At 39.7% G+C, this 22,328-nt stretch overlaps 1 long non-coding RNA gene across 1 annotated transcript; it reads right to left on the reverse strand.

Moving 5' to 3' along the window:
- Positions 1-1,970: 1,970 nt before the first annotated feature.
- LOC107318350 lies at positions 1,971-8,584 on the reverse strand. Its single transcript, XR_004308442.1, has 3 exons — positions 8,473-8,584; positions 7,055-7,227; positions 1,971-2,090 (listed from the first exon to the last, which is right to left on the reverse strand). It is a non-coding gene; the product is annotated as an uncharacterized LOC107318350 (long non-coding RNA).
- Positions 8,585-22,328: the final 13,744 nt, after the last annotated feature.

Raw genomic sequence — 22,328 nt, forward strand, 5'->3', positions numbered from 1 at the left:
GATTTTAAATTACTTTTTGTAAAGCCGGATCTTGATGCCTCAGTAATAGGAAGCAATGAAAGGGATACAGTAGTCAGTAACACAGTCCATTTGGGTTGTGTTCTGTTGTGCCCTTGCAAAAGGGTCACTTGAAAAGAAGCAGCCACAATGTTTTCACTGCATGGGTTATTATTATGAAGGCAGACCATATTTTAGCATGTGCATCGAGTTACTGAATCATCTTAAATTTGGATACAGTATCTTGAAATATGAAAGCAAACAGAAATCAAGTTAATGTAAGACCACTGTTTACTCATTGTTTAAAGTAATACATAAAAGGGTTAGTTCTGGTTGATTGTTTTTTTGCATGCAAACGATCTTAGTGCTGAAAACCTCTATTTAATATCTCAGTATTATCTGAAGTTGCCAGAATTACTGGAAAATGCCACCAAATTCAAGGACCCATTTCTAGTATCTTCATAAAGAGACAGCTGACCTGCCCCTGTCGAAGCCCTTGGAGCTTGTACCTAATTGTTTCCATTTGCTACGTTGCTTTACTGCCTACATTATTGAGTAGAGACACTTGTAATTTCTTTCTAAACCTTTCTAAGACCTTTCTAATTGTTTCAGCTCTGTGTATTCAAGCGTTTAACAACAGTGAATTTTTCTGAGCAGATCCTTCAGAGCTCTCTTACAGATGAGAGTTTGCTCTCCTTAAGTAAAAATAAATAGATATCAGGACTTCTCTTAGAAACTTAAGTGTTCAAAATTAACCTTTTGTTCTAGAAGGAAGAGGTCATAGAAACGCCTGGACTATAGCTACCTTCTTGGGAACAAAAGGGAAAGAGGAGGATGCTTGTTCATTATTGAGTGAGCAGCTCTCCACCCCAGAGGAGCGCAGAGTCGGTGTTGCAGAGCCATCACCATACCCCTCTTGTAGCCAGATACATTAAAAAAGTCTACAATGAGATTCAGTCCCTTGTCACTGCAGTGACTCCATGTGATCTATGTATGCCAGGAATAGCAACAGAAATACAATCTACGCTGCTTAGTGGCAGTGGCTGCATGAAACACAAATATATCTTCCCTTTTTCTTTTTTTTTTTTTTTTCCTACTGAATGTTATACCATTAAGTATCTGCTCTTTCATGAAAACCTTTATTTTTATTACAATTACACTTTCTCATGGAAACACAGCTTTGCAAAACATAACATACTTAGTTAACTTCAGGTCATTTCTTCAGTTCATTTCACTTAGTAGTAAAAATCTAATGGCCAAATCTACCTATTGACTGATGTTTGTGAGATTTCTCTTTAAGTCAATAACAGCCCTTAGCAAGAATCAGTGACTTTGCTGTTATTTATACATAAAGAGTTGTATTGAACTCAAGTAGTGCTCACAGTTCAGCATTTTACTTTTGTTTTGTTTTAAATTCTTGTTTTCCAAGCTGTGTTGGGATCTTGGAAGCCACTACAAACTAAATCAAACCAGAAAATCTTACATATCAAAAATAATCATAAACCAGTTTTCAATGCCTTATTTATGGATCCCACCATTTTACAAGCAAAATTTCCTATATCTACTTAAATCAATTTTCAGTAGCATGACAGCAACCAGTATGCAAGCAATAACAGAACTGCATTAAGGGAAGCACTGAATTTATGATCTACCCAGTAGAAATCTATCAATTTTGATCAAGTTCTAGGCACAGTTTCTAATATTTCACACTATGCCGTACAGTTTCTCACCAAGTTTATAAATTGCTTCATAAGACAATATGCTACTGAAAGAAACAGGCAAAGCTAAGTCAGCAAGTAGGTTATTAATTCATTACAAAATGTATGGCTTGATTGGCAAATTATGATTAAAAGTGATATCTGCATCTCAGATGAATTCTGATTCTTTTTAAGTATTTTGTTATTGCTTTACTACAAAATCTTATACATACAACTGCAAAAAGAACAGCAGGATTGGAAGAGCCGTATCTGTATATTTGCATCCTACGAAATCCTTTGTTTGGAGGATATTTCTTCCATTCACCCTGCACCGATGGCAGCGATCCATCCACAAGACAAAGTCTGATATTTCAATAGGTCCAATTTTACCTATTACTACTGATAATAATAATAATTAATTGCAATGTGTAATCTTGATCCATGATTATGAACTTAAATAGCACGCAATATTTTCTGTGACAAATGTAATACCTTAAAAATGTTTAAGTGGGGTGATGTGGATTTCCAACAGATTGAAATCATCATCTATCTTTAATCTGCTGCAGGTTGAATACAAAGTTCTATAAAACTCATCCTGTGGAATGCTTAAGGAAAGCCTATCCTTTGTGAGGGAGTCTGAAAAGGAGGAAGACTTGGATGTTTTGGGCTTTATCATGGGTGATGACAGTCCATACCCAACTCCTACCCTGGCCAGTTGCACTGAAGGGACCTTTCAGTGTTTCAGCAGCTCAACTAGCCAGCAGGAAATGGCCAAGAGTGAAGTTCAGAGACACCTACTGAGCTCCCAAAGCTTGCTAGGAGGAGAGCACTTGTAAGAACACTCAGAACTAGGTTTAGAAGCGTCCAGAAGAAGCTTGAGAGACAGGATCCCTAGCATTTTGTTGTTTCTCACATGGCTAGGGCTTAGGTGAAAAGCAGGCACACTGAGGAAGATGTGCTACTCTTTAGGAGAGTTGGATACATGCCTACATCTCTGTGCTGGGAGTGATTGCTATAAATTCTGTGCAAAGTTCCCCCCAACATTCATTTTCCCATCTTGAAAACATTTAACCATGTAGTAAAATTTTGATTAAAAGACATCAAAGAAGCCTTCACAGCATTGTAAATGCTTCCAAATCCCTGCCCAGAACAACTCTTTGCTCTTGAACAGCTTCTAAGGATCTAAATCTTGTCATGTATGGTTTAGTCTCACAAACTACCCAGTCTTAAATCTTATCTGGGCTAGTAGTATATGTAAGACTTCTTAAAAAGAGGTACTAAAAACTTGGTGAAAGAAGTGCCTTTGGGGTAGCTTCTGATCTACTCCTGTCAGTGAATGCTTAGTGATCTCATCAATTACCTTAAATCCTGAAAACATGAGGATTTCTCTTATACATTTTGATTTTCTGTAATAAACCTTGATCTTCTCATTATCCACATGGATATCATATAATCCTTTTTTTTATCCTTCTAAGCTCTTGGTCTTAAAGTTATCTGGTGATAAAAAGCTCCAAAGGTTAATTGCAAATTGTGCAAAGTAACCATTTCAGTTTACTAATTCCAAGTGTGTTACCTTTGCATTAGGTTATATGCTTCCATCTGAAAACATTAAGTGGGAACATCTGATAAGCCTTCCTCACACTATTGGATATTTCCTAGGATGCTGCCTGTTTCTGTTATCCAAACATCCTCTGCTCCTGCTTTCTTCACAGACAAGTGATTCCTATGCCAGTATACTTTAAGTGTCATTTTTGCTTTAAGGTAATAAGTAAGTAACTCATTAAATCAGGGAAGGAGCAGCAGATGCACACGCTGCACTTTTTGGGCTCTGGACATTCCAGGGCAGTGCTGCTGCTGATGGAGCACACCCAGGAGGCCGCTGTCAGGTGTAGAGAGTGATTCTACACTGCTTGGAAGTTACACTGGTTGAGGGCCATGGAAAAGGAGAGAGGGGAAGTGATTTATACCTGGTATATGAGGTTCTCAGGGCTTGCAAGCCAACTGGGCCTGCAGCAAGCCTGTCCCCAGACGCTTGACAAACCTGTAGGTTCCCAAGAAACTCTGCTTTCTGCTCTTCTCATCTATCACCAAAACAGAAGGATTAAAAGTGCTGCTGGCATGACACAAGTCCAGGAGGACACGAGCAGCTGCTGCTCTGCTTATTTCCAGACACCACTGAGATCAGCATTTCTCTATCCATGGAGGCTCCTGCTTACAAAAGTGGCTGCCGGGGGGTCCTCCTCTGAGAGACTTTATCCCATCCATTGTTCTAAAATATGCAGAGGCACCTGATGCAATGGTCTCCATTGTAGGGACTGCTGTTAGGTGAACAGAAAAACTACCAAAATGTAAATGGATGTACAGCTACATTAGACAAAAGTTTCCCTATTTGTCCTATATAGCTGGGGTTGCCAGACTCCAAGACTTAGACTTCTAAGGAAACTGTAAGCATCTCCTTCTTGCATACGCCTGTGATCAGCATCTGTAACTCAGGGATCAAGATACCCAAGACCTATCTGCCCTGACTCACCTTCTCAAGTGTAGGACCCCTTCTGAATTTAATGATCTCCCTTAATTATCTTGTTGAAATTACACAGTGCTTCAACATCTGGCAGGTATATCCCCAAAAGGAGAAGCAGCAGTACTGGAGGGTTTGTGCTGCCTGAGAGATTATTTCAGTATCAGTAAGTGAAGGTCTGGAAGAAAAGGGGCTGCTGCTCCCCCCCCTTCCACCTTCACACAGTGCCGTTTCATTTCCAGGACAGAAGTCAGAGATTACATTCAAAGCCCCCAGGGAAGGCAGTGTGTTTTTCCCCTGATTCTTTCACTCCAGCTACTTGTGCCGTGTATCATTTCAGCTCCATTGACCCCAAGTCCTACAGCACATATTACTCCTTATGAAAGAGTTTGAAAATACAAAATAGGGAGGCAAGTTATACTCCAAGAACATCCTCAGTTCTTGATTTTGCAGCAAGGAGCATCACACAGCCACGTGCCAGATGCCCTCAGTGGGGATCTTGGACTCACTGCTGCAGAACCTTTTGCTAAAGATGGGGCTTAAATTAATGTATTGGCATGATTCTTTTTTCGGCTTATAAAAGTTCCGTCTTTTCATACTTATTCCTTCTCTTTACTGCAGATATGCATTCACCTCACATTCTTCTCACATTCTCTAGAATATAGCTTCCCTCTGTGTTTAAGGAACAATATCCTCAGGTCATCTGGAAAAATGTACTCATCTTCCCCCATTTTCTTTTCAGTGTATCTGACATGTATGCTGCTCTCTTGTTAAATGGGGATCCCATTTAAGGTATCTGGTCGGGGCTAACAGACCTGAAATCTACAAATACTGTAAATAATAAGCATGCTTCTGGAATGTTACAAAGTGGGCTTTCTCATTTTCTCTAAGCAAGAATAAGAGGAAAGGTTTTTCTTCCCTTTGATTAAATAAACTCCCATATCATGACTATAATCCAAATGTTTGTTGACTATGAGTCAGCTTTTCCATGTAGGTTAAACAAAATAAATATATATATAGGCATTTTTATCTCAGGTCTATATTTAAGGTTAACTAGTGATTGCCGCAGAAGTAAGAAGCTGCAGCAAAGCCCTCTATAGAGCTCCCTCCTATTCATTGTATAAAGTCATGGAATCCAAAGAGCATATGACTTCATCAATTTGTCCCCAAACTCAATCAAACTACATGTGGCAAGATGAAGGAAAGAAAAAAAAAAACAAAACCACAAAGCCCCCTACCTGAATGGTGTATTTAAAGTCTCAGAGATATCAAGTTAGCAGAAAAAAAAGCAAACTTTTAAAGAAGCCAACTCTGGCCACTTGAAAGTTAAAACTGTGGTGTCTTGGAAAAGGCAGTGCCTATAAGAAATACTGAATTAAGCAGCACTGTATTTCTACCTCTTGTTAAGATTATAGCTCAGGCAGCTTTCACTGCTCCTTCGCCGTGCTTACAGTAAATCTTGGCGAATAGCCCATATATCGCACAGCATAGATCGTACTAGAGCTGGTAATTACCCCTTCACATACAGCAGCTCAAAGTTTGGAAAAGTATTAATTTAATATAGCACTGTTCTACTGAAGGCCATACTTCCCCAGTAAATTGTGCGGTAAAAGAGACAGAATTTTGTTTAGCCAATATTTTCCTTTAACAAATCAAAGCAGAAAGCACACAATGTTGATTAGTTGGTGAAATTGCTTTGTTAAAAATCTCCTTTACCAAGTACAGAAGTACTGACAGCTACATTAATTTCTCTTGAAGCAGAAGTAAATAAGATAAAGCTTTAGGATGGCTTAAGTGCTATTGCAAAGAAAAGCCTGTTTCTTACATACGTTTTCATGGTGACCCTGCCACATGCAACACACTCAGCCAGAATAACCAGGGCTGGCACCTGCCAGCATCACAGAGCACCTGGGTGTCAACTGCACAAGCACCCAATGAAAAAGCAAGTTTATCCTTAGAATTAGGCACCTTTCATACAAACACCACTGGGATAAACATGAGCTCCTCTGGACCATTTGTTATCCCAGTTGCAGTGAACGTATCATAAAAACTGTAGTGCCTTGATCAGCCCTGTCTGACTGCACACAACTTGCGAATTTTCTGCTGTCAGGCATCATTCTTCCCAGCTCCCACTTCCCTTCGTGCAGACGAGGCACACAGCTAGCAGCCATGCACCTCTGTGCATCTTTCTTTGCCCTGCCCTCCAGAAGTGTGCTGTGGGTGGGATAATTTGGACACCTTCACGCTGCTCCTGCAGCCTGAGTCAGAAAAAGAAAGGGTTGTTCCCTGCCTTTCAAGCTCTGCAATCTCTAAGAAGCAGAGCTCTGGGGCCTCTACGCCCCACCAAGGAAGAAATACACATTTTGTTCAAACACAGCATCTGATTGTGTAATCACCATAGGGCTCTGCCAGCCCCACATTCAGGACTTCTGTGGTGCTGTGCTTATGTAGAGGCATAACCCTCACAGTGAAATTGTTTTAAACTCATCATATAAATTAGATGCTGTGTGTCTGTCAAGGGAAGAGGACAAATTAAATGTCTTAAAAAGGGGGAGGATGAGATTTTACAAAGTCTCATTGGAAAAAGTACTTGGAAGGCAATTAATCGGTTAAAACACACTTTTAACATTGGCTCTCCAAGGCATATACAATATATATATAAATAAAACCAAAGCTTTACCAATAAAGTAAAAAACAGTTTGTCTTCAAAAATAGCCATGTTAGTGAGCTGTTCACACCTGATTCAGCAGAATTTGAAAAGAATAAGTGGTGTGCTTTGAATTTTCCTTTAGTTCCCCACCAGCCACACTGAGCCAAACAATGTCCTTGTCACAAAACTTACCTCTTTCAAGGGCAGAGAGAAAGGTTTCTTCTCTTGGTACCTGCATTGGGGTGGCTCAAAGAATGGGGAAAACAGACCACAATGATCCTGTATCTTCATTCATATCAGAGCACACTCTTCTCTCCAAGGTGAAGGGAATGAAAAGTCCCAAGCCAGCTGGCAAAGCTGTGGTGCTATCAGGAATGAAGAGGAAAGGCCAAAGCTTTCACACAGCCCAGCAGCTGATTCCTCTGCAAGCTTTCCCCTTCTTTAACCATTTCCAGATGAGCTGAGTGCCCACCTGCCTGGGGTTATCTCAGCTTCCCTGAAGCTCTGCTGCCTGTGTGTGGAATGTCACCTGTCACTGCTCCATAGGTTCTTAAACCCTTCAACAACCTAAACCTGACTAGTTGGCTTCTCAGTTTCCAAAGCATCCAAATGTAACCATTTCAGAGCCCTCTATCCTTGGCAAGCTGCTGCTCTCACCAGCGCCAGTAACCCCAGGTTTCCATCATTATGCCGAATGCCCAGGGTAGGAAAAGCAGCGACCTACAGACAGATTTGCCTTTTGTATAGAATTCAACATGACAAGCAACAAAAGTCTAGCACTTGCGGCCCAAAACCTGTAAAAGCCAATTGTTTCTTTGCTGCAGCCAGCACGCCACATTTCCCTCTTAATTAAGTTCTTACACCCAGCCTGATTTCACATCAGAAAAGTGATGTTTGGGAACAGAGCAAATGGCTCAGTTGGCACCTCACGGCGCGGCACGCCGCGGGCTGAGCTCTGCTGGCAGCAGCCCCAGGCTTCCTGCATCCCCCAGTCTCATTCAGCTGCAGAAGGGCTGATTTAGGTAAAGGGAAAAATAAATGGTATTGATTTCTTCCCAGATGTATTATTTCTGCAAGTTCAGCAAACGTTTGTTGAAGCTGGGGAAAGCAGAACATGTGTCTAGAGAGCATATGCAGAGTCCCATCTGATACTTCCAAGATAAATGACAAGGAAGAGAGTACAAACCTTAGTTTTGTGTTATTTCACTCTATTCAAGTTCTACAGTTTTCAGCATTTTCTGAGCAGCATGCCCTTCTCATAGTCCACAAGAGTTTCAGTAACCAGGCGCTACTGAATTTTGGGCAGCCATAGAAGATAAGCTAAAGAACAAAACGCATTCATGACTGGGCACTGAGTCCCGTTTCTACGGAATCTTTGGTGTCTAGGTATATTTTAGATACCATTTCGGGTTACAGTTAAAACATTGGATGACTGATTTTGTGACATTACCACACGGATCACACACTTCAGCTTATATGCTTTTTGTGCTCTGCATCTATCATTTTTCCATACATTCTTTTTGTAGAGACTGAAGAGACTGAGCTGACTTGCAAGGGTCCCAGTACAGCCACCGCTGTGGGGCTCACAGCTTCACCAGCCCAACACTCACGTTTCCTGTGTTTTGCTGGTGACTACCTGAGTTCAGTGGTTGTCCATGATTCTACACTAAGCTTCATCATTTCTTGCAAGCTGATGTTCTGAGTGTGTGGAAAGAATGTATCCGTTCTGTTTGGGAAACAAAGTGGGAAATAGAATCAGCTCTCTACACTCCTAAGCTATATATATTTGCCAAGCTCCATACAAAGCCATACACATTTTATGCACTGTTGATCTACAATTAGTGATTAGCATTCATTCATTCACTGTATTTTCCTTTTTCCACCTTATTCTCATTTGGCTGTATTGTGCTGTCTACGCTTGTTCTGACACACCACTTCTGTTTACCTAAAACTTGAAATCTCTTGAACTAATACACTCATCTCCATGTTACAGCTCTCTTATCAGTTCTTAATTGCTGCCTTTTTATCACCCTATTTTTCCTGCACTACTATTTTCCATGTAATTACCTCCACATTTGTACTCAATTCTTCCACTTGCTATCACTGACTGAAAGCATGGGAGCAGCAATGCTCCCACAGGCAGAATGGGAGACCTCACATGGCAGTTGCATTACTCCAGCATCTTTGGGAAACTTTGGGCCCATAGGGAAAGAACAAGTTGTGTGTTGTGCATCACGGTGCAATTAGATATATTGCACCATTTGCCAATACTGTTATCTGCATTTAACCTTCGCACCAGTCTTTCTCCAGGCAGGGTGTTTCTAACAGGAGCTTCATTGTCATTCTCTATCAGTATTACAATAAACAGCCCTCCCTAATCAGCATTCCCCCGGTGCCAAGCCCAAAGGCAATCTGCTCGAGAAGATGTGATGAAACCAGAAAAGATCAATACCAAAAAGTTTTCACAAACTCAATCTGGCAAGGTTAGCGTGGATAATACTGACAGATAAAGATCTAACTTTATCACACATGACAACGGGATGAAAATAAGAGTGTGCAGGGATGTGGTACTTAAAAAATGTATAGGAAACTTGTCTTTCTCTGATAATAATATCAATAAAGATATGAATGTACCGTGAGTGCGGCTGATTTTAAGTGTAAATTATAAAATTATGAAATATTTACTGTACATTTAAAATGCGTGTAAGTAACTCCAGTAATTAATTCAATTTATTTCATGAGCTGTGAAATTAATAGCAAATACAGATTAATTATATAAAACAGATTTCTTTTTTCTTGTTATAATAGCTTTTCTCAGATACACTTTGAAGTCTGTGGAATTTCTATTATATCCTTACATCTTCTCTTACTTGAGGGATTACTAGAAAATAATTAATTTTTAGTGTGGGAAGACTCGGGACTTTATTGTGCTAGTTGCTATGATAATGTTTTCCTGCCACGTCCACACCAGGGGAATAAAAACCATATTATCATGAACAGGAAAGAGTAAGGAGAAACAACCCTGAGGATGCAGTTTCCTTAATATCTCCTCCTCTTTTTCTTGTCTATACGATTCTATTTTGGATTGATTTCCACTGATATTAGCAAGTTATGATTATATTTGTTTTTAATGTTATGTTTCAATGATAGAAGAGAGCACAAAGTAAATTAGAGAAAGCTAATGATCACCAGCACATTTCCTAATAGCTCTGAGAAACTGCTCATGTGGCACAAACCAATGTCTGCAGTCTGCTCCAGCAAGGAGACTGTGTTAAGCGTAAAACCTAACCACACACTACAGAAATGGGATTTTCTTTTCTTCCTAAGTCAAAAGAAGGGTGCAAACTGCTTACATTTCCTTATTTATCATTTGACATTGCCACCTAGGTGATAGTTTTCAGGTAGTTTGCCTTTACCTTGTGAAGAAAAACATTCCTATGAGAATATCCTGGCAGAATGGTTTTGTAATTATAATATTAATCTGAAAATGTCACAGCAACATCAAGGAAACAACACAGTAACCACAGCCTACATGGCATGTGTCTTTGAATACTGAGCTGCCAAAAACTTCCCCAGCCAGCAGCTGAGCTGTGTACAACCTCTGCAGTGAGATGCTGTGGCCAAATCATGCATGTAGAGGTGTCAGCCAGTTCTGGGGGACAAAGAGGGGCCTCATCCTCAACTGGCCTTTGGGGAAAGCTACTTCAAGTTATGGAAAATGAAATAGGAATTCTTTCTTCTACAGAGCTCTTGAAGACTGAGAACTCTAAGGGGTGACTGCTGGAGAGAATTAAGGATCCTCTGTGTTCTTGAAAGTACATGTACTTAGCCTGCAGATAACTCACTTCCTTTGCAATAAGGCTCTGGGTGTCACCTCAGCACTTGGGCTACATAAAGGAGAAATTAAGGCATCAGCCTCCTCCCAAATCTTAGGGTAGCTTCATGCTGTGCATGTATATTCATATGCAGACTGGGAAAGCCCTGTTTTCTTCTCTCAGCAGTTGTTTAGGGAAATGCTAGAAAATGGGCTTTAGCAACTGTGTTGTGGATACAACCTTAAAACGCTGCAATCTCTGAAATCCTATAGAGGGAAAGTGTTTCAAAGGAAACAGCTAAATAGTGAGTACCCGCAGCTGCCAAGCAGGGCAAAACTTATGCAAATAGCATTCACATATTTTAAGATGAAATTACAAACTAGAATGAAAGAAAGCAGATTAGCCACTGCAAAAAGCACTTGACAGTGTCCATCCTGCCTGGGTTTTGTACTTGGCTGAACACCTTACAGCTTATTGTATTTTGTGTATACGAATGTGAGAATATTTAAATAGACCCAGTAACTGTTCACTAACAGAAAGATGCGTTTCCCCCCAACGCACACAACCGCTAAAGGTAACGGATTCATAAAGAAAAAGCCACAAAGAAACAACTGTCTGTAGACACCCAGGTCTCCACTCCCAGGGCTGCTCTCAGAGCAGCTGAACCATAGCCACCAGGGGCTGGGCTTGAGTATTTTTCCTCTGTATCTGACAAGGGGTTTGGTATTTTTCCCATGTATCTGACCAGTGTATGAATTTGATTTCATGCAAATATTTAGGTGCAGATTAGTTGATAGCAAAACAGAACTGGAATGCTAATGACTTGCGGCGGCATATACAGAGGATGAAAACTCATTCAATCCAAGGCAAAGTGTCAGCTTTAATAAAGTAATGTCATGCTATACCTCCCCCATAGCTGGCCTATACTGACATGAAAAATTGTAATGGTGGGAATGCAGAACTTTGCAGATATAAATAACTTGAGACTATGTTATAAAATTTCCAAATGGGGTGGAGAAAAACTGTAAACATGCATTAAGTGGCTGCAGTGAAGGATATTATTGCCACCTATTGACAGAAGAACCTTCTGAAATAATACAGCCTGGTTGCTGCTCTTGAATTGAAATTCCTCCCTGGTAGCATTACAACAGGCTGTTCCTACTGTGTTTGTACAGCTGGGGATATAGGTATTTTGAATAGCATAAACATCTGGATTTAACAAATATGATGCTATCTGAAGAAGGTAAAAGCAAAAAGAAAGGTAAAAAACAAATGCAAAATCAAATAGATTAGAAAACAAACATACAACCAAATCACAGCAAAAGTATGCAGTGTTTAGCTACACAAGATCTAAGGTCTGGGTAATTACTTGACAAAAAAAAAAAAAAAAAAAAAAAAAAAAAAAAACTGATTTTTTAATTAGGCCGATTTCAGCCACAGGAACTATCCTTGTGTGACAGTCTTCCCTTCTTTTTGGTGTTCTATCAGCATTTGACAAATGAAAGCCCTCCCACCTCTTCTCGTCAGGGACTCAGTTACATTGTTAGATACTTCAGTGTGACTCACTCTTGACAGCCCACTGATTCCTGATCTAATTTGGGTCAGACAGTGCAGATGGAGACCAGCGTCCTACTGAGGCCTGCAATTCAGTCACTTTTCAATCGAAATCCAACCCAGAAACATCCATCTTTCACTGGTTCCTCTAAAAACACACTCTGAAGAACGTGTGCCTTAAGATACACAATGTCTGGTGCAAACCTTGGTGAAAATAAATGTTCTATGTGTCAGAAAAGTTTCATGTCACAGAAAAATTTTTTGCCATAGCCTTAAGTATTATTTATTATTTGAATATGATTTATGGATTCCATTTATAGAGCAGATCACCATGACCCTTGTTTTAGTAATCAGTATAGTGAGAAGGAATTTAAGTTTACCAATTTACAGACTCACCTTGCTCTTCCTTGTATGAGAACCACAGATAGCATTCCTGTCTTTCTCACTATGGATTCTTTCTAAGAAGCTTTTTGGCTTGCATATATATGTATATATATTTCTATCTCTGTTAAATGTTTGAAGCATCAAGTTTTTGGACTTCATTCTATTTTTTAATAAGAAATATAAACAGCTCAAGATGAAAAGTTCTTTCTTCAGTCTCCCAGTCATACTTTGCTTTATACATCGAGGACCACCACTATGCAATTTGAAGATGCAATATGTTTTGAGTTTGGATTGTTCTCCATCAGACCTCTGAATTTAGTGGTATATCAAAGTGGTATTTCCTCCCTATAACACCCACTCTAAAGCCACACATGAAGACAAGTCACAAATTTTCATTGATTTTTTTTCATCTTTCCTACACAATTGTCCCCAGCAGGGAGAGACTGTTCCAGTCATTCAGGTGTGATGTGGGGTCCTGCTGCTCATAGCAGTTCTGGCTCTGTCTTACAAACCACTGATCCATGAGCACCGCACATCATTTACCCCTGAGATAGTAAAGAAATGTCACTTTTATTATAAAATGCCACTCTTTACTTTTTCCTCCCTTAATTGATTCATCTTAGATAGGTTCTCACTATTGATTTTATCATTCCAGCCATGCCATCCATCCTACTAGTCCTCAGTAACATGAAGTGGGTCTTATTTACACTCATAAATGAATCATTTGAATTACCTTTCCTCATTACCCTCTCAACATAACCTATTTGAATTCTTTTTTCCCCCTTCTCTGATCTTTGTTTGTTCATTTTGCTTCTCACTTCTTCTGGCCTGTGTCCAGACCAGGGGTAGAAGACAATTGAAACAGTATCTGTTTTTGTCTGATCTTTATGTGAAGATGACATATCCATGACAGACTCAATATACAGAGCAAAATATTTCTTATTCTACATCCTCCCAGAACATCTCAGCACAGAAAATCATTGCAGCATATGCTTAAGTACTTTCTGTTTGTCAGCTTCATTATCTCAAGTGATGCATCTACAAGTGGGCACCCATAAAGTGGGAGAGATGAGAAACACTGCATTCTGTTAGGGACAAAATAATGTGAGTGAAAGCCTGCTGGTGTCTGCAGGAGTTCATTCACTTGTCAGGAGCAGACAGGCTGCTTTGGGAGTCATGGGCCACTTTGAGATATGAGCTGTATTGACAGGGCTGTGTTTGCACAACACAAGTTTTAACACTGACCAAGAAATTATACAAAAAGAATTTACCACATTTGAAAATTATCTGTTCAAAGGCATGTTATGTTTTTTGATGATTTAAGAGATGTTAAGGCCTTGATTTGAAAACCAGCTTAAAAGCACAATTGTTTCTTTCCTATCCCTGCGCATACTTCTCATATAACAGAATATTTCTCCCTACTAATATCCAGTTTTATGCATCAACACATTCAGTATGAGTGGATAAAGTTTCTTCCTAGTAGTGAAATAATTTCCTCAATGTATCTATGTTCCCAATATATTGACATATATTTACTAAAAACACATTCGGGCCCATATTAGTCACAAATCCTTAAAAATATCTACATTTGTTGCAGTTGATTCAATCTACCAGCTGTTACCTTCAGTGCTCAGATTTCATTTAGGACGGGAACAGAATATTCCAGTAGACACAGCTTATCTTTTCTATATCAACCTCCCAGAGCCACAGAAACTCTAACAGCTCAATTCTATGTTTCTATTTACCAGTGTTTGATTTACCTCATTTGATAAAGCCCAGTAAGCCCTAAGTTTGAAGCCCAGCTTTATCAGGATAGCTGACCTCTTTAAGGAGGGAAGATGTGCCATGCTGCCTTTCAGATCTGGCACCACAGTCTTAGATAGAAGTAGAGCTCTGAAGCATCACAGGAACCAAGCCTAAACCACTCAGAAACACAGGCTGCAGCTTCCGTACAAGCCCACAACAGGTTAATTGTACTCCAAGCATTCACCTGAAAACTGCTGGTCAACACAATCAGAGTGAATAGTGAAGTAATTGTACCGTTCATGTAGCAGTGGAGATTGTAATTAATTGACTTTGCTAATGGCTATAAAGTGCTACAGAACTTTTACAAACAGAATTTTGCAACTGATAATAGGTAATAGCAGGTTCTGAAGGTGACATTGACAGTCATTTGTCTGCTCTTTGGGAAAGAAATACTGCTACACATGCTGACATTATTTGATATTAGAGGTTCTAGCATCTAAATGTCATATTTTAAATGTCATTATATTTGTAGAACGTTAAAATAAAATTTTAATGCTATTTTAGTCATATACCTCTCATTGAACCTTAAAATAATGTCATGTTTTTATGAACACTTTTAATAGCATGAAAAAGTAATTATCTCTAGCCTCTCAGGCTCAGTGTCCTTTAATAATGAACTGAGTCACTCTAGAAGTACCGTATCCTAATTTTATAAATGACTGTTTGTGGACTAATGGAGAACATACATGAGGAAATATTTAAATATGCCAATATTCTATGACAAGTAAGATTCATACTAGCTTTATCTATGAATTATTTGGGTTGCATATACTGTTCTAACAGCTAAATTTGAGTAAATACCCATTCAGTGTCCAGAATGAATAATAAGAGTCAATACTTTTTTGGTGGGATTGATGTTACTGAAAAAACAAGAGGTAAGCAACCACGTAACTTCAATTTCACACTCACCTTTAATTTCGTGGTGTCAAAAATTGTTAAGACATTAATGACAGCTTAGTCTTCACTTATCTTAAATATTTAAGCTAACCCAGTAGTCTATTTCACCTCTGTAGTCAACATGGAGACATGCAGCCCAGTGGGTGATTCAAACGCTGTTGGATCTGCTATCAAGAAGTAATTTCTAATCATTTCACATATTCAGCAATTTTAATCAGCATCCAGACAATTAATTTGGATTAAGTACCTAATCCAACAAAGCAAGAAAAAAGTAAAATCAAAACTCGGATCAGAGAAACTGCAGCCTTTAATAATTGGCCCTTCAAAAGAGGAGAGGAGGCTTGACAAAAGCCCCCTCGCAGCACATTTAACTGCTTTTCGTAGTTAAGAGATGCAGTCTTGGTACTGCCCTTCCAATACCTGTGTTCTGTTGTCTGTATGTTTTTCCTGGACTATACTTATTCATGAGGATTCAGCTCCCAATACACTCTTTGCCTTCTCTTCTAATCTTCTGAACTCTGTAGTTAAACTAAAACCCACTTAGCCTCAATTTCAGCTACTTCTGGTGCTTAGAGCTGTGTTCTGCGGGCTCCCAGCGCAGTGTTGTTTCCATACCCAAAAGGACATAAAAACTAAATACCATACAAAGAGACCAGATTTTTCAAGATTGTGCTAATAAGAGATGCATACAAATGATCACAAAGATTTTAGCATCATCTCCAACAACAACATTATCTGCAAGTCAGCTGCTCTGGAGGAACCAGGAGAGTCCACCTGGTATCCCATTCAGTGCTACATGTATTGTGCATGAAGCTTTCTGTATCATCTTGATTTGACAAACAATTCCAGTCATTGGTTTGTATTTCCTCTTTTATAATTTCTTGCTGGTGTGTTTGTTTGCAAAATATTGCTTACAAAGCCATCATTCTGATGCTTTAGCATTACAGGGCTGACGTACTGCTATGCTTACAGGTCCAACAGTTGGTATTCAAAACAGTACTTAAAACACAAAGCAACACAGAGTTTATATATGCAGTCCAAGCACAGAAATCTGTAAAGGAAGAGCTATCTGGGATAGCAACTAGAGAAAAGAATGAATAGATATGGGTTGTTTTTTTTTGTTTGTTTGTTTGTTTTTTAAAAAAGAGCCAATTGTTATTATTATATTGCTCTGTTAGTGCAGAGCCAGGATTTAGGTTGTTTGGCAAGGAGCCATAATGAAAGGATTTTTGTTCCTTTCTCTTTGATTGCCTTTAGACTTAAGGCCTAATATAGCAACCTGAAATATGCTACTAGCATGGCAAAACAAATGTTTGTTTCAGCAGTCTTGCAGTCTAAATATCCTTAACTGATTCATATAGCAAGAGTTCTGTAACACATACCTTTGTTGCTAATTTCTGCTACTCTGGGAAAAAAATACTTATCACACCAAATCTGCTTGCCCCTACAGAATGAATATGAGCCCTCCCCTAACCTTTGAGATTATCCTTGAAGACTCCTTTCCAATGCCATAAGCAGCAGTCATCATCTGACAGGTATTTTTGTGCCAAAGTAAATATTTCATGCTGAAATTATGCAAACAATATGGTCTTTAACATAAAAGGATCCTAATTTTTTTTGAAATATTAAATGTATTTGCTATATTAATAGACCCTGTTTTATAACGTAGCAATTCTAGGCAAGAAATTAGCTCAGCTTAATTGTATTGTAGTTCGCAACTTAAAAAATGACCAGATCTTTCTTTGTCTCTTGCTTCCCTTGCTCTGCAGAAAGGTATTTACAACAGAAATCAATTCCAGTCTTCCAAGACTACATAATGGGTTTGAAAAAGAAGACTATGCCAATTATTTATTTATCATAATTGAAGGCCCTAGGACCAAAGAAAACATTTTGCATTACCTTCTATAGAATAGTAAATTGCTTCCTTGAAGCAGCTACAAAGACCTGAATTAATTACCTCTGAGATTCACGTCACTGGATTAGTATGAACTTCCATTCTGCTCTCCAAGTTAATTGACTTTCTAACTAAGACTATGATCTTACTTCAGCTTGCATCTTATGGGGGTGAAAAAGAAAAAAAAATCCTAAAATGCCAACCAGTGCTGGTACATCTCCTACTTTTGTGCTAAGCTAAACTCAGCGATATCAAAACAAAAAGTTATGTTGAATGGAATGTTTTATTTATGTTTTTCATTTTTTATCATTCCTTACTGATGCACACACTTCTGAAAACTTCTTTATTATTTACATATTCAGTTATTTAATCTTTGGTAGTCAATTATCAGAGCTTCAGTCTGATTATTTCTCAAAATACTTCAAGCGTCACAGTAAATAATTCTTTGCTCTTAAGGCTTTTTGCACTTATCTGTTTACTATCACAAACTGGCCAGGATTGAAAAGAACCTCAAATATCATCTAGTTTCAACCCCCTGCCACAGATAGGGTTATGAACCATTAGACAAAGCTGCCCAGAGCCATTAGTAGAATGCTACCTTGCTCTTGCCTTGGTGGTCACCAAACACCTCTGGTTTACAGTCTGTCTTTACCATTCAGCTTAAAGAGTGAGTTTAAGAATACAACACAAGAGCAGCTTCTAGAGCTAGGCTTGGTTTTGCCACACACCAGTGAATGGCTTTTAGATGGTTCCTTCCTGTTGATATATCAGTTTATAATGACAGAGCAAAACCAAAACAAAACTTGTAATTAATTAATAATGACAATTACAAGCTTTTATTATCAGATATTATGCAAGAAAAAAAGCAGAAACAACCACATATTTTTGTCAGTCAGGTACCTATTCTATTCAGAAGCACCTGTAGTTCTCCACTGCAATTCATTATACTTTGCCTTTTTTCTGAGACCTCAGATACCTGGAGACATCCAAGTGCCTTTTGTGATATTTCCCTGCTCCTCCTTTACAATGCTCTGGATATGAGATGCTGAAGGAGCTCAGTGCTCCTGAGCCCCCAACCCTAAGCAGAAGGTGGTAGCAGGTTTTGCAGAATAACAAAAGCCATTCATTTGAAAAGCACTCATGTAGGTGGCCTTAGGGTTTCACTGTACTCAGCTTGATTGTCACGTTATGTGATTAGATCAGCTGACGTCACCCACTATGATATTACAACAGCTTTTTTGTCTTAAATAAACTATAACTTAAAACCTGAGCTCATTCTGTTTCCCTCTATTCTTTGCAATCCTACTCTATGTTGCCTCTACCAAGGATAAACTCCTCATCTCCCCTGTATAGGTAGCAAACTTCTCAGCAGAAACCCAAACAAACCACATTTAAACATCTGTTTCTTACCTGTGGCTTGTACTAATCATCTTCCTTCTTGCATGCCACTCTTCAGCTACTCCACCCAGCTTGCTGTGTTGCAGCCCTTCTAAGGGCCACCCTGCAGGTGTGAGCAATAACCCCTTCTCACCTCCCTGGGGCTGGGCTGCAGTAAGCCAATGGATATCCCCCACACATACAATTAGGTATACTGACCCGTAAATTAAGTGAGTTACTCCACAGCCTTAAATATTTAACTGAATAGTTTTTAATATTGCATTAGATTACTATTTATATGATGAGTCAAAGGATTTTTATTTTTTTTTTCCTTGAGTGTCTCTTCTTGGAATATCCCAGCTATGAAAATCATTCCAGCCACTTCATACCATGCAAATGCTTGGAAATTTATGTATTATTCTTTTAAATCTTTGCCAAAAGCAAGCCCAGGAAAGTCCAAGGCTGACACAGCCTCTCCAAGTCGACTCAGCCCTAAGCAAAACTGTCAGAAATTCGGGCTGTCAAGGACATACTACTGGAGACAGAAAGTGAGCATTCAGATGCTTTAAACTACCTGACCCTGAAAATTCGAATGAGTTACAAAAATTTAATGATAATAGCAGTGATGTGTCCTGCGACATAATCTAGTGCAAGCACAGCATCTTCTTAAAATGCAGATGAGTTTTGCAAACATGAAAGTCGTTCATTCCCTCCTCTTAAAAAAATCGTCATGTCATTTGGAACTAAAATCACTCCTCATTTTCTTCCTCTCCAAACCTCCCCTAGGTTTTATTCAATCCTCTTTCCAACACCCAGCACTTAAGTGTTACTTTTGTTGAGATATCTTGTGAGAAATGTGCTTGGATCCACTGCAGAATAGGGGATGGACCACAACATTTGGAGCCTTTCTGGATGTGACTGTACATTTCAGCCTCAAAGCAAAACCTCTCTTGGACTCTATGAAAATGCCAGGGTGGGGCTGTGAAGGACATTAAACAGAGGCCCCTCTCTTGTGTATTTCTGGTATCTTAACAGATTTTTTTCTCCGTGGCTTACACATGACAAGAGGGATCATCAGCTTTCACAATTTAATTCTGCGTAGCATTGCTGCACACCAGCATATAAAGCAAAGTTGCAGCTCTTCTGCCTTCCCTGTTGTTTTGAAGCATGCACACAACAGCTGTCTTTAAAATTCCTTGAAATATTGTGTAATCTTAGCAATAGCAGAGAGCACTTGGGAGTTCAGTGCATTACAAAGTCTAATAACAGTGACAATAACAACAATAACGGGAAGGCAATGAAAACTCAAGGATGCTGTGACTTTCAGCACACTGTAGTATTTGAAGAAGTCTGCTGCAACACAGGGAAAGCTCCCCCACCAGACAGCAATAGATTCAGAGATGGCTTAAGGTACAGGTGGTGCAAGTGAAGGCTTTTTATTCACAGATTGTGGTCTTGAATCTGACTTGTGCTTATAAGCTGAAGGCAGATGGGACACAAAGTCAAAGGACTCATCTCTAAACTTTGACAAAGTCATACGTGATGAATGACAAAAGTTGGGGCCAAATACATTATTGGCCTCAGCTTCTCAAACCTCTGAAATGAATATGGTTTTAATAGGCAGCTAAATCCGCAACAGCGTGCATGGCTCCAGGAACCTCTTTCTGTAGTCAGGATTCACTGCAGGGTTATCTCATGGGATAGATAAAGGCTGACAATTTTATAAATGAAGATGGAAGCAGAACAAACTGATGTCTTAATCACTCCTTCTTGTGGAAACAAAGGCTCTGCACAAGTTCCTTCATTACCCAGCTTTTTTTCAATGCGAGCTGATCCTATCTGGCCACAGAATTTACCTTCCTGGCAGCCTCTTCTGTTTGCAGGGTTTGGTATTTTACTAGAGCCCATGCTTCCAGGGCAGGACAAAAAGCAGCACTTCAGAGCTCTTGAATGTCATTCCTCCTGGCAAGCCTTTTCCCAAACAAACAGCCCTCAGCATGTCTGTGACCTGCAAACGCAATGTCCAGCGATGGCAGGATCTCCAAGCAGCAGCCGCCTCTCTAATTGCTTTCTGCTCCACCAGAGATCAGCATGTCTGCTGCAAGCTGGTGGGCTCCGAACAATGTACGGGCAGGGATTTGAAATGTTGCCTTCCACATCATGCTCTGCAGAAAGCTCGATGCTTGAAGTCCTGACGTTCTCTAATCATCGTGAATTCATAAAGCTTTGAGGATGCAGGAATATGCACGCCAGCCTGGGAGCCCACACAAAGCCTTGCTGGAAGGATGAAGGATTCACTTGAAAGAAGATCCTGAAGCACAGATCAAATTTTAATGTCTTTGACTCTCTTTTCTAAATGTCATCTCCTAATGACAATCCGAAATATGCTGCTTCTCCTATCAGACTCTCTCTTGAAAATGTTCAGTTGCTTAACTCGTGGGACCTGATAAGCCATCAAACAAGGTCTCTTACTAGACCTTAAACTGCAAGGAGTGAACTTTATGTGGCACATCTTCACATTAAGGGGTTGTTTGGATGTGCAGTGTCTGTTTTGTTTTCAGCTGCTTAGAAACATTTCCCTGACTTTGGAGTTGTGAGAAACCGAAACTGTTATTGATCTGAATTATTCTTTTATAAAGCTCATAAAGAGACTCTTCAATTCATCTGAAAATAAGGCCAAGTGTTCAGCAAAGACTTCCCGCACCCATCGATCCCTTAAACAGGGAGCTGGATGATCTTTAATGTCTCTATCAACCTAAGCCATGCTATGATTCTAAACACCACTTCTTCACATAGCAGACTGATGCTCAGGTGGAGCAGGGGAGTGGAGCTGGCGGAGGTGGCTGTAGGGCTCACCATGTGCCTTTGCCAACAGAGCAACTCCACTGCCTGTGATTTACAGTGCAGACAGGGTGCCGGGCACTCTCATGTGTGTCTCTCAAGCTGGCATGCCATTCTTTCTGTACAGATGTGTGTGCACCCACATTAAACCAGCCATAAATTATGAACTGAAAACTATGAGGTTTATTTTCAAACAGCCAGGAAGAGCCAGCCAACAAAAGACACCTGCACCCAATGGAAGGTGACTTTGGGGAACCATCTGGGTTAATAAGAAAACGGCTGTGTGAGGATGTCACTGTTTGCAAAGGATAACGGTAGAAAAACTCTTTCTCTGCCAGCCTACATCACATGTCAGCCTGAAGCAAGCACGAGCTGCAGGGTTTGCTATGGCTTTTGCTGCTAGGCAAAGATATGTATGCAATGAGCACATACCCTTGGCTGGAAATCACAGAACTCCTGTGACAAGAAAACAAGGCTCTTGCCAGCTCATGACCCAGGGCTACCCCTGGCATGTGATATAGCATTACTAGTGCAGGCAGATGTAAATAAGAAAATACTAAAGCAAACTTTGTTTACTGGTGCAAACTGCCAAGCATAATATAAGTTTGCAAGGAAAATGCATGCCTCATCACAGAGAGTGAAAAGGCTTGATGGTTTTTCTCTTAATTTTGGACCCAGGACTTAACAGGCTTTGTGTAGAACAGCATCTACTTGTGACATTTAACCTTAATAGAAACCCCAGTATGTGCCCAGAGAACACCATAATATTTTTCCTTGGGAAGTACCCCACATCATTATTCATAAACACGGTTCTGACAATCTCCTTTTCAAATCTAGTAGACGTCACTGAGACTTTTGAGTGACCATTAGCTGTTTTCCCCCAATGTGGCAACCTACC

This window comes from Coturnix japonica, chromosome 9, assembly GCF_001577835.2.
Source record: "Coturnix japonica isolate 7356 chromosome 9, Coturnix japonica 2.1, whole genome shotgun sequence".
Taxonomy (NCBI): Eukaryota; Metazoa; Chordata; class Aves; order Galliformes; family Phasianidae; genus Coturnix; species Coturnix japonica.